Source organism: Neovison vison, chromosome 3, assembly GCF_020171115.1.
Source record: "Neovison vison isolate M4711 chromosome 3, ASM_NN_V1, whole genome shotgun sequence".
Classification (NCBI taxonomy): domain Eukaryota; kingdom Metazoa; phylum Chordata; class Mammalia; order Carnivora; family Mustelidae; genus Neogale; species Neogale vison.
In genome coordinates, this window is record NC_058093.1 from 186,049,038 (window position 1) to 186,061,893 (window position 12,856).

Consider the following 12,856-nt stretch of genomic DNA (forward strand, 5'->3'; position numbering starts at 1 on the left):
TTCTGATACATCGCCCCTGTTTGTCCTGGGCGGCCTACCCTATTGGGATGGTTTCAGGGAATTTTTAGGTTTCTCCTAATCTTTAGGGTTGTGGCCAATAGAATGGGCAGAATTCCCCTGGAGAGCACAGGCACAGTCCTGAGGTGTGGCTTGAGGGGCCCCAGCCTGGAGGGTGTGTGGGCCAGGACTGTGGGGACAGAAGTCTGAAAACATGAACTTGGCATAGGTTTGGGGACTTATGTATGACAGACCTGATCTAAGGACCGTTAGGAAAATTTTTCAGGCTATGAACAAAGGGCGAGTGTGAGGCACTTGCTCAGGTTTTTGTCTCTGGATTTTGTGTCAACTGTGGCCAAGAAATGTCGAGCTGGCCTCATGGACCATGGAAGAGTCTTTCATTCTGGGGATTTGGCCCTATCCCAAGTGTTTGGGGTCAGTCATCCACATGGGAAGGGTCCTTTCTGTATTTTTTTTTTTTACCTCTGGTGTCCCAACAAAGATGGATTCAAGAGCAGAGCCCTGAGTAGGGGTGACTAGACATTTTGAGCTCTGGTTAATATGGGGATACTAGGGCATGGCAAGCCACATATCCGAGCACTTGGTCCAGTCCCTGAGAGACTTTACTTGAGGATAGGGCTGACGGGAAGTGTCAAAATGTGTGTTTGTGCCCATGGTGGCCCTCAAGCATGGGTGGGTCCTCATGGGCCACGCTGTGTTCTCCTACACTGAACGTTGGATAACATGCCAGCCACAAGGTTTCTTGCCATTGGGAACGAGGAGTTCTGATTTTTGCATCACGTTCAGCACTGGCCAGTGATTGGAGATAAGGTCTATGTTCTGAAGCTTGAAAACCGAGGTTGGGAAGAGATGATAACCTAAGACCATCGCGGGTCTGATGTGCTCAGTGTGTGGCCAGTAGTCTGTGTGAATTCCGGGCTCAGACTTTGTCAGTCAGGGCATTAGTACCCAGGCTAGAGTGTATAATTGGAGTACAGTCAAGAGACGTGCCGGTTGATCCCCATTTGGGGTTTCAGGGTACCACCAGAGAGCAACGTTTCTCTTCTAGAGGGCAGTCAGAGTGCTTTGTTGTGGCTCTGGAATTCCCAAATTGTAGGGCTTTTGGGCCAGGAGTGTGAGAACGGAAGTCTGAGAACACAAGCTTGCCTTAGGCTTGAGGCGAGGGCACAGCAGGCACCCTCTGAAGAGCTGAATCGAGATCTCATGGATCTGAAGTCAGGGAAAATCAGACGTTGGCTCAGGTTGGAGTTTCTGTCAATGATGGCCCCTTAATGAAAGTGGGAGTGCATCACGAGGCAATGGAATTTTTCCCACGGTGGGATTGTCTGATTCTCCAAACCGCAAGGATTCCTTCTGTAGTACAGTAGAGACCAGTTGGATAGATTTAGGACGTCCCATAAGGAACTTATCAAGAGCAGGGTTCTATTGATGGATGCCTGGGCAGCCCAACACGCTTTCCAACTGTATCTTAGCAACAAGGCAGGTTCGATCTCCTGGCTTTGGGGGAGCAACCGAGGGGGCTGAGTTGAAATGGACTCTCCTGAGGCTCGGTCTTAATGTGGGTTGGTGTCCATGGAGACCTTGGAATGGGGCAGTGGGTTCGGTACCCTGAAGGATTCTTCTAATGGGAGGTATTGACACAGCTCCAAAGAGCAAGTTTCCTGTGTGGAGACGAGATTTGTTCTGATGTTGCCTCAGGAAACCCCATAAGCTGGTATTGGAAACCAGGCCTCTGAGGAGAGATGACTGGAAACCAAAGCAATGGATCTGATTAGGGCCTAGCGGCCTGTCTCCTTCAATCTTCTTCACTGGGAACATCTGTGTACAGTTCTGAATGGAAGTCGTTGCTCAGCTTGCGTCAGATCACCCATTTCTTCCGGGAGGCCTACACTATTGGTATGGTCTCAGGGTATTTGGAGGTTTCTCCTAATCTGTAGGGTTGTGGCCAATGGAAGGGACAGAATTCCCTTGGAGAGGGCATGCACAATCCTGAGGTGTGGCCCCAGCTGTGCGGGTGTCAGTCAGGAGTTCTGGGCTCAGGCTGTGTCAGGCAGTGCATTAGTGAGCAGGGTAAACTGTACAATTGGGGTACAGTCGAGTGGCATGCAGGTTGATCCTCATTTGGGGTTTCTGGATAACCCCATAGAGCAACGTTGTTCTTCTGGAGGGCAAGCAGAGTGCTGCATTGTGGCTCCAGAATTCCCAAACTGGAGGGCTTGTGGCCCAGGCATGTGATGACGGAAGTCTGAGAACACAAGGTAGGCATAGGTTTCGGAGCGAGGGCACGGCAGGCACACTCTGCTGAGCTGAATCGAGATCTCGTGCATATGAAGTCATGGCAAGGATCACACTTTTGCTCAGGGTGGAGTTTCTGTCCATTTCCTCCATTCATGAAGGGGGGGAGGCATCATGAGGCCTTGGTGGTTTTCCCAAGATGGGCGTAGTGAGATGCTCCAATCCCCAAAGATTCCTCCTGTGGGACAGTTAAGACCTGTCAGATGGCTCCTGGACATCCCATATGGAAGGACACCAAAGCAGGGTTCAATGGATGGAATCTTGGGCAGCCCACCTCGCATTCTAACTGTCTCCTTGCAACAAGGCAGGTTTGATCTGTTGACTCTGGGAGAGCAACCGAGGAGGGTGTGTTGAAATAGACTCTCCTGAGGATGGGTCATAATGTGGCTTTGTGTCCACTGAGACCTTGGAATGGGGCGGTGGCTGCGGGAACCTGAAGGTTTCTCTTAACTGGAGGTTTTGACACAGCTCCAAAGAGCAAGTTTCCCGTGTGCAGACAAGATTTGTTCTGATTGGTACCTCTGTAAAAACCTATATGCTGGTATTGGAAACCAGGTTTCTGAGGAGAGATGCCTTGAAACAAAAGCAATGGATCCGATTAGGGCCTTGGTGCCTGTCCGGTTCAATCTTCTTCTCTGGGGATATCTGTCTATGGGTCTGAGTGGAGGTCTTTGCTCAGCTTGTGACAGATAGCCCCTGTTTGTCTTGGGCTGCCAACACTATTGGGATGACTCAGGGACTTTTTAGGTTTCTCCTAATCTTTAGGGCTGTGGCCAATGGAATGGGCAGAATTCCCGTGGAGAGGGCAGGCACAGTCTTGAGGTGTGGCTCCAGAGGCCCCAGCCTAGAAGGTGTGTGGGCCAGGACTGTAAGGACAGAATTCTGAAAACATAAACTTGGCTTAGGTGGGGACGTAAGTATGATAGGCCCGATCTACAGACTGTGAGGAGAATTTTTTGGGCTAAGAACAAAGGGCAAGTGTGAGGCGATTGCTCAGGCTTTTGTCTCTGGATTTTGTGTCAACGGTGCCCGTGGACTGTTGAGGTGGCCTCATGGGCCATGAACGAGTCTTTCTCTCTGTGGATTTGGCCCGATCCCATGTGTTTGGGGTCATTCTGTCTATGGGAGGAGTCTTTCTGTATTTTTTTTTTACCTCAGGTGTCCCACCAAAGAGGGATTCCAGAACAGAGCCCTGAGTAGGGGTATCTAGACATCTCGACCTCTGGTTAAGATAGGGGGACTAGGGGCATGGCATGCCCCATATGCAAGCTCTTGGACCAGTCACTGTGAGGCTTTACTTGAGGACAGGGCTCACACTGAGGGTCCCAATGTGTGTTTGTGCCCATTGCAGCCCTGAAGCATGGGCAGGCCTCATTTGCCATGCTGGGTTCTCCCACACTGAGTGATGGACAACCACAAGGTTTCTGGCCATGGGAAAGGAAAAGTTCTGATTTCTGCATCAAGTTCAACCCTGCTCAGTGAGTGGAGACATGGTCTAGGTTCAGAAGCCTGAAAACCGAGGTTGGGAAGAGATGACAACCTAAAGCCATGGCGTGTCCTATGTGCTCAGTATGAGGCCAGCTGTCTGGGTGTCGGTTGGGTGGTTCGGCCTCAGGCTGTGTCAGACTGGGGTTCATTGCCCAGGTAGACTGTATAATTGGGCTACAGTCAAGTGGCTTGCAGGTTGATCTTTATTTGTCGTTTCTGGGTAGCCATATAGGGCAACATTTTTTTTTTTTTTTCTGGAGGGCAGGCAGAGTGCTGCATTGTGTTTCTGAAATGCCAAACTAGAGGGCTTGTGGATCAGGACTATGAGGACAGAAGTCGGAGAACACAAGCCAGGCTTAGGTTTCGAGGCTTGGGCATGGCAGGTACACTCGGCAGAACTGAATCGAGATCACGTGCATCTGAAGTAAGGGCAGGTTCAAACGTTGGCCTAGGTTGGAGTTTCTGTCCATGATCCCCCTTAATGAAAGTGGTGGGGGGGGTCATCACGAGGCAATGGAGGTTTTCCCACGGTGGGATTGTCTGATGCTCCAAACCGCAAGAATTCCTTCTGTGGGACAGTCGAGACATGTTGGGTGGATCCAGGATGTCCCATAGAGAACTTCTCATGAACAGGGTTCTAACGATGGATGCCTGGGAAGCCCAACTCGCATTCCAATTGTCTCCTAGCAACAAGGCAGGTTCGGTCTGCTGGCTCTGGGAGAGAAACCTAGGGGGATGAGTTGAAATGGACTCTCCTGGGGATCGGTCATAATGTGGGTTTGGGTCCACGGAGACCTTGGAATGGGGCAGTGCCATCAGCGCCCTGAAGGATTTTCATAACCGGAGGTATTGACACAGCTCCAAAGAGCAAGTTTCCCATGAGGAGACGAGATTTGTTCTGATTATTGCCTCAGGAACCCCCATAAGCAGGTATTGGGAACCAGGCCTCTGAGGAGAGATGCCTGGAAACCAAAACAATGGATCCAATTATGGCCTAGGGGTCTGTCCACTTCAATCTTCTTCTCTGGGAACATCTGTCTACGGTCCTGATTGGATGGCATTGCTCAGCTTGTATCAGATTGCCCGTGTTTCTCCTAGGAGGACTACACTATTGGTATGGTCTTGGGGTGTTTGGAGGTTTCTCCTAATCTGTAGGGCTGTGGCCAATGGAATGGGCAGAATTCCCTTGGAGAGGGCAGGCACAGTCCTGAGTTGTGGCCCCAGCTGTCTGGGTGTCGGTTGGGAAGTCTGGGCTCAGGCTGTGTCAGACAGTGCATTAGTGCCCAGGGTAGATTATACAATTGGGGTACCGTCATGTGGCGTGCATTTTGATCTTCATTTGGGTTTTCTGGGTAGCCCCATAGGGCAACGTTTTTCTTCTGGAGGGCAGAAGAAAACTGCATTGTGGCTCCAGAATTCCCAAACTGGAGGGCTTGTGGCCCAGGAGGGTGAGGACAAAGTCTGAGAACACAAGCTAAGCATAGATTTCAAAGAGAGGGTGCGTCAGGCACACTCTGCTGAGCTGAATCAAGATTTCGAGGATATGAAGTCAGGGCAAGGATCAGACTTTGGCTCAGGTTGGAGTTTCTGTCCATTTCTCCCCTTTATTAAGGGGCAGTCACATAATGAGGCCATGGTGGTTTTTCCAAGATTGGAGTAGTGAGATGCTCCAATCCCCAAGGATTCCTTCTGCAAGAAAGTCCAGATCTGTCTGATGGCTCCAGGACGTCCATTACGGAATGACGCCAAGGCAGGGTTCTAAGGATGAAATCATTGGCAGCCTGACTGGCATTCCACTTATCTACTTGCGATAATGCAGGTTCTATCACTGTCTCTGGGGGAGCAACTGAAGGGGCTGAGGTGAAATGGGCTCTCCTGAGGATGGGTCATAATGTGAGCTTGTGTCCATGGAGACGTTGGAATGCGACAGTGGCTCGGTGTGCCTAAAGGTTTCTCCTAACTGGAGGTTTTGCATAGCTCCAAAGAGCAAGTGTCCCATGTGGAGACGAGGTTTGTTCTGATTGATACCTCCAAAAACCCACATATGCTTGTATTGGAAAGCAGGCCTCTGAGGAGAGATGCCTGGAAATCAAATCAATGTATCCGATTAGGGCCTAGGTGCCTTTCCGGTTCAATCTTCTTCTCTGGGGATATTTGTTTATGAGTCTGAGTGGAGGTAGTTGTGCAGCTTGTGACATATCACCCCTATATGTCCTGGGCGGCCGACACTATTGGGATCGCCTCGGGGACTTTGGAGGTTTCTACTAATCTGTCAGGTTGTGTCCAAAGGAAGGAGCAGAATTCCCTTGGAGAGTAGAGACACAGTCCTGAGGTGTGGCTCCAGGGGCCCTAGCCTGGAGGGTGTGTGGGCCAGGACTGTGGGGACAGAAGTCTGAAAACACAAACTCGGCTTAGGTTTGGGGACAGAAGTATCGCAGGACTGATCTACAGACCTCGATGAGAATTTTTCGGGCTTTGATCGAGGGGCGAGTGTGAGGCACCTTTTCAGGCTTTTGTCTCCAGATTTTGCTTCAACGGTGGCCGGGGAATGTTGGGCTGTCATCATCGGCCATGGACGAGTTTTTCTTTCTGGGGTTTTGGCCGGATTCCAAGTGTTTGGGGTCACTCTTTGGATTATAGGAGTCCTTTCTCTATATTTTTTTATTTACCTTATGTGTCCCACCAAAGAGGGATTCCATAAAAGAGCACTGAGTAGGGGTGACTAGACTTCTCAAGCTCTGGTTAAGATTGGGGGACTAGGGGCATGGCAAACCCATATACAGGCTTTTGGTCCAGCCCTGGAGAGGGTTTACTTGAGTACAGGGCTTAGGCTGAGGGTCCCAATGTGTGTTTGTGCCCAATGCGGCCTCAAGCATGGGCGGGGCCTCATGGGCCATGCTGGATTCTCCTATACTGAACGTTGGACAACATGCCAACCACAAAGTTTATGGCCGTGGGGAAGGAGAAGTTCTGATTTCTACATCACGTACACCGCTTGGTGTACTCACTTGGCAGTGAGTGGAGATAAGGTCTAGATTCTGAAGCCTGAAAACCTAGGTTGGGAAGAGATGACAAACTAAGGCCTGGTGGGTCAAATGTGCTCAGTGTGCAGCCAGCTGTCTGAGTGTCGGTCGGAAGGTCCGGGCTCAGGCTGTGTCAGACAGGGCATTAGTGCCCAGGCTAGACTGTATAATTGGGGTACAGTCGAGTGGCGTGCAGGTTGATCTTCATTTGCCATTTCTGGGTAGCCCCATAGGGCAATGTTTCTCTTCTGGAGAGCAGGCAGAGTGCTGCGTTGTGTCTCCAGAATTCCCAACTTGAGGGCTTGTGGGCCAGGAGTTTGAGGACGGAAGTCTAAGAACACAAGTTAGGCTTTGGTTTCCCAGGAGTGCCACGACAGGAACACTCTGCAAAGCTGAATTGAGATCCTAGCGACAAGGCAGGTTCGAATTGCTGCCTCTGGGGGAGAAACCGATTTGGCTGTGTTGAAATGGACTCTTCTGAGAATGGGTCATAATGTGGGTTTGTGTCCATGGAGACCTTGGAATTGGGCAGTAGCTCCAGGGACCTGAAGGTTTCCCCTAACTGGAGGTTATGACACAGTACCAAAAAGCACGTTTCCCATGTGTAGACGAGATTTGTTCTGATTGGTGCCTCAGGAAACCCCAATCATGAGGGCTGCCCTGGGCCCAAACAGGAATTGTGACCCTCAGCCTGAGCATGCTTTCAAACAAGCCCTTTCAGTGGCACCACCAGGATCCTGCATTGCAGGCCTGGTATGCCCCAGACCCAAATCATAACACTTTGTGTGATTGTCCAGGCACCCAGACCCAGAGCCTGGCTCTTGAATTTTTGGGGCACACCTAAGATGGAAAACAGCACTCTCCCCTTCCCTGAAGAGGCAATGAAACTATGGGGAGCCTCCAGGATCCTTAGAGGAAAAGTCTCCCATCGACCCCTGAGACGCCTGCATTCTGAGGCCTTCCTTGACACACAATCCAGAGAGAAAAGCCTCTGCTACTGCCACCCAGTCACCCTACTTGCAATTCCAGAGGAGATCCCTCCAAGAATATGCATTGGGCCTGCGATCACCTCACCACTCACCCTAATCTGAATTTGGGTTTGCAGATCTCTACCTAAACCATGGCACACATGCCCTCCAGGATTGGGTCTCTGGATCCATACCACAGGACAGTCCCTGTCATCCCCAAGGAAACTGTGCTTGTCACAATTGCCCAAACCTTCTAGATTAGGAGAAACCTGCAAGGCCCCTGAGCCTACCCCAGTATTGGCAGCCAGTCTGAACACAAATGCACAGTCTGAAACACCCTGATCACCTACCTCCAGGCAGACAGCCAATTCAATGGTCCTGAGTCAGAATAGTGAACCTAACATGCCCATAGGACGTTCTTGGAATCCTATATTCAGTTTTCAGACATCTGTCCCCTGAGGCCTTTATGGAGTGTGAACTTATGATACAACATGTGGGCCCTGGGGAACACAACAGAACATCTCCTGTCCCCAGAAGGGTGCCCTTCCATCTGTGTCAAAGCCTAGGGTAGTAGAATCCTGCACAGAACTTTAGCTACCAGCACATTCTGTTATCTCTCTGATAACATGCCAACATTGTAACACATCTGCAAGAGATTCCATGTCAACTCAAGGACTTGGTACTTCGCTCCAGAGACACCAGAAGGAACCTGCCATGTTCCTCTGCTGCAATGGTCAATGGAGTTGAGCTTTCCAGGCATCCATGTGGTAGAACTCTGCTACCCAAAGTTTCCACATGGGGGACCCTGGAGCAAATAAACCAGACTCCACCTGTCCAGTAGAACGAAACTTTGCTGTTTGGAGCAGCTCATAAGCCTCAACGTGAAAACCCTTCCATGGCCTCCATTTGTCAGTCATCAAAGACAAAAACTCCAGTGTGAACAAATATCTGACATCCACCCTTACTCAGGTGCTGGATATCTTGGATAGCTACTGCAAATAGAAACTTCCTTCCACTTGGCACTGAATTGAATGCAGCTTGTGTTTACAATTCCATCCTCACCCGACTGGTCCCCAAGCCCTCTTGAGAGGGAATTCTGGAGAAGCATTCTGCCTTCCCTATAGAAAGAAGTGCCTGGTGAGTCTGGCCAGAAACCCCACATGAGGAACAATCTGCCTGGCCCTTGAGGGAACCCCGATTTATAGGTTGCCCTGGCCACTAGTTCTGTGTCTGACATGGCCTGAGCCCTGACCTAGTTTCAGTCACCAGAGAGTGGGCCCCACATCTTGAATTTGGGATTGCCATGACCCCAGTACGTCATCTCTACCCACCCTTGGTATTCAGGCACCTGTCCCAAGACCTTTGCTGAAATCCGTGCCAATGGGGCAACCTGAAGCACAATAGAGAATTCCTCTTTCCCCATGGCAATAAACCTGGCAGTTGGGATGGGTTTCCTACCCTCAAAGGGGGAGCAAGTTACAAGACCAATGAGACCACGCCCACTCCTGAGGGCCGCCCTGGGCACAAACGGGCATTGTGACCCTCAACCTGAGCATGCTTTCAAAAAATCCCTCTCGGTTGAACCATCATAATCCCGCATTGCATCACTGGTATGACTCCAGGCCCAAATCATAAACCTTGGTGGGATATCCCAGACACCCAGAACTATTGCCCATCTCTGGAATCCCTGTTTTGGGGCACCCAAGATGGAAAATAGCACTCTTCCCTTCCCCGAAGAAGCAAAAAATCTATGGAGAGCCGCCGGGATCCATAGAGAGAAAAGTCTCCCATGGAACAATGAGACCACACCTGCATTCCGAGGAAACCCTGGACAGAAAATCGGGAAGGAAAAGCCTGTTCTACTACCTTCCAGTCACCCTAATTAAAGTTCCTGACGAACAGTCTCCAGGTCTATGCATTGGGCCTGTGATCACATCGCCACAAATCGCTAACCCAAATTTGTGTTTCCAGACTTCTCTCATAAAACCATGGCTCACATGCCCACCAGAATGGGATCTCTGGAGCCACACCACAGAACTTTTGCTACCATCGCCAAAGACACTTTGCATATCAGAGTTGCCCAAACCTTCCAGATTAGGAGAAACCTGTAAGGCCCCTGAGCCCACCCCAATATTGCCAGCCACTCTGGATGGAAGCACGCAGTCTGAAACACCTTAATCACCTACATCCAGGGAGACAGCCAAGTCAATGATGGTGAGTTAGAAGATTGAACATGAAATGCCCCTAGGCCCTCAATGGAACCCCTTTAGGTTTTCAGGCATCTGTTCTCTGGGGCCTGTTCTGGAATACCAATTTATTACACATCATGTAGTCCCTGAGCCACAGGACAGAACGTCTCCTGTCTCGAAAAGGATACCGTGCTCTTCGACCTGTGCCAAACCCTCAGGGTAGGAGAATCCTGCATGGCACCTTAGCAACCAGCACATTCTAAGATCTCATTGGTAACAAACCAGCATTGTGGCTCATCTGCAAGAGATTCCATGTCAACTCAAGGCCTTGGTACTTCTCACCAGAGCCACCAGATCGAACCTGCCATGTTCCTCAGTGGCAATGGTCAATGGAGGTGTGCTTTCCAGGCATCCATGTTGGAGAGCTCTGCTTCACAAACTTTCCACATGGGGTAACCTAGAGCAAACAAACCAGACTTCTCCTACTTAGTAGAAGGAAACCTTACTGTTTGGAGCAGCTCACAGACCTCAGCATGTGAACTCCTCCATGGCCTCTTGACGCCACCCCTCCATTGGTCAGTCATCATACAAACAAACTCAAGAGTGAGCAAACATCTGACATCCACCCTTATTCCAGTCCTGGATGTCTAGAATAATCCTCTGCACATTGGTAGTGTCTTCTGCTTGGCACTGAATTGAACAGTAGCTTGTGTTTACAATTCTATCCTCACCCGACTGGTCACCATGCCCTCTTGATATGGATTTCTGAAGCCACACGCAGCATTCTGCCTTCCCTATAGAAAGAAGTGCCTGGTGAGTCTGGCCACAAACCCGACATGAGGATCAATTTGCTCGTCCCTTGAGGGAACCACGATGTATAGGTTGCCCGGCCACTAGTGCTCTGTCTGACAGAGCCTGATCCTGGACCTAGTTTCAGTCACCAGAGAGTGCACACCACATCTAGCATTTGGGATTGCTATGGCCCAAGTACGTCATCTCTACCCATTCTTGGTATTCAGGCACCTGTCCCCAGACCTTTGCTGGAAACCCTGCCAATGGGGGAACCTGAAGCACAATAGAGTATTCTTCCTTCCTCATAGCAGGAAACTTGACTGTTGGGATGGGTGTCCAAACCTCAAAGGGGGAGCCAGTTACAAGACCAATGAGACCACGCACACTCCTGAGGGCCACGCTGGTCACAAACATGCATTGTGACACTCAGCCTAAACATGCTTTCAAGCAATCCCTCTGTTGCACCACCATGATCCCTCATTGCAGGCCTCGTATGCCCCTAGGCCCAAATTCTAACCCTTGGTGGGATGTCCCAGACGCCCAGAACCAGAGGCCGTTCTGGGATCCCTATTTGGGGGCACCTCTAATATGGAAAACAGCACTCTTATCTTCCCCGAAAAAGCCACCAAACTATGGAGAGCTGCCAGGATCCATAGAGAGAAAAAGTGTCCCATGGACCCATGACCACACCTGCATTTGAGGCCATCCTAAACACACAATCCAGAGATAAAAGCCTGTGCTATGGCCTTCCAGTCACCGTAATTAAAGGTCCTGATGATCTGCCCTCCAATTCTACACATTGGGCCTGTGATCACATCGCCACAAAGTCGCTAACCCGAATTTGTGTTTCCAGACTTCCCTCCGAAAAACCATGGCTCACATGCCGACCAGAATGGGATCTCTGGAGCCACACCACAGAACTGTGACTGCTATCCCCAAGGACACTGTGCATATCAGTGCCCAAACCTTCCAGATTAGGAGAAACCTGTAAGGCCACTGAGCCCACCCCAATATTGCCAGCCACTCTGGATGCAAATGCACAGTCTGAAACACCCTGATCCCCTACATCCAGGGAAATAGTCACATTAATGATCCTGAGTTAGAAGATTGAACCTGAAATGATGCCCCTAGGTCCTCAATGGAACCCCATTAGGTTTACAGGCATCTGTACTTTGGGGCCCAGACCGAGTTTCAGCCACCAGAAAGTGGGCCTCATTTCTAGAATTTGGGATTTTCGTGGCCCAAGTACGTCATCTCTACCCCTCCTTGGAATTCAGGTACCTGTCCCCAGACCTTGGCTGGAATCCCTGCCAATTGGGTAACCTGAAGCACAATAGTGAACTCCTTTTTCCCCATGGCAATAATCATGGCTGTTGGAATGGTGTCCAACCCTCAAGAATAACAATGAGACCACACACTGCTGAGGGTAGCCCTGGGCACAAACAGGCATTGTGACCCTCAGCCTGAGCATGCTTTCAAACAATCCCTCTAGTTTCACCTCCATGATCCTACATTGCAGGCCTCATATGCCCCGAGGCCTATATCCTAATCCTTGGTGAAATGTCCCAGATGCCCAGAACCAGAGCCCGTCTCTGGAATCCCTGTTTTGGGGCACAACTCAGATGGAAAACAACACTCTTCACTTTCCCAAAAAAGACACCAAACTATGGGGAGCCACCAGGATCCATAGAGAGGAAAAGTCTCCTATGGACCCATGAGAACACACCTGAATTCCGAGGCCATCCTGGACACACAATCCAGAGAGAAAAGCCTTTGCTACAGCCTCCCAGTAATCCTAATTACAGTTCCAGACGAGCTTCCATCCAGGTCTATGCACTGGGCCTGTGATCACCTTGCCACTCACCCTAATCTGAATTTGTGTTTGCTGATTTCGCTACCTAAACCATGGCACACATGCCCTCCAGGATGGGGTTTCTGGATTCACACCGCAGGACTGTCCCTGCCATCCCCAAGGAAATTGTGCCTGTCAGATTTGCACAAACCTTATAGATTGGGAGAAACCTGCAAGGCCCCTGAGCCTACCCCAATATTGGCTGCTCCTCTGAATGCAAATGTGCAGTCT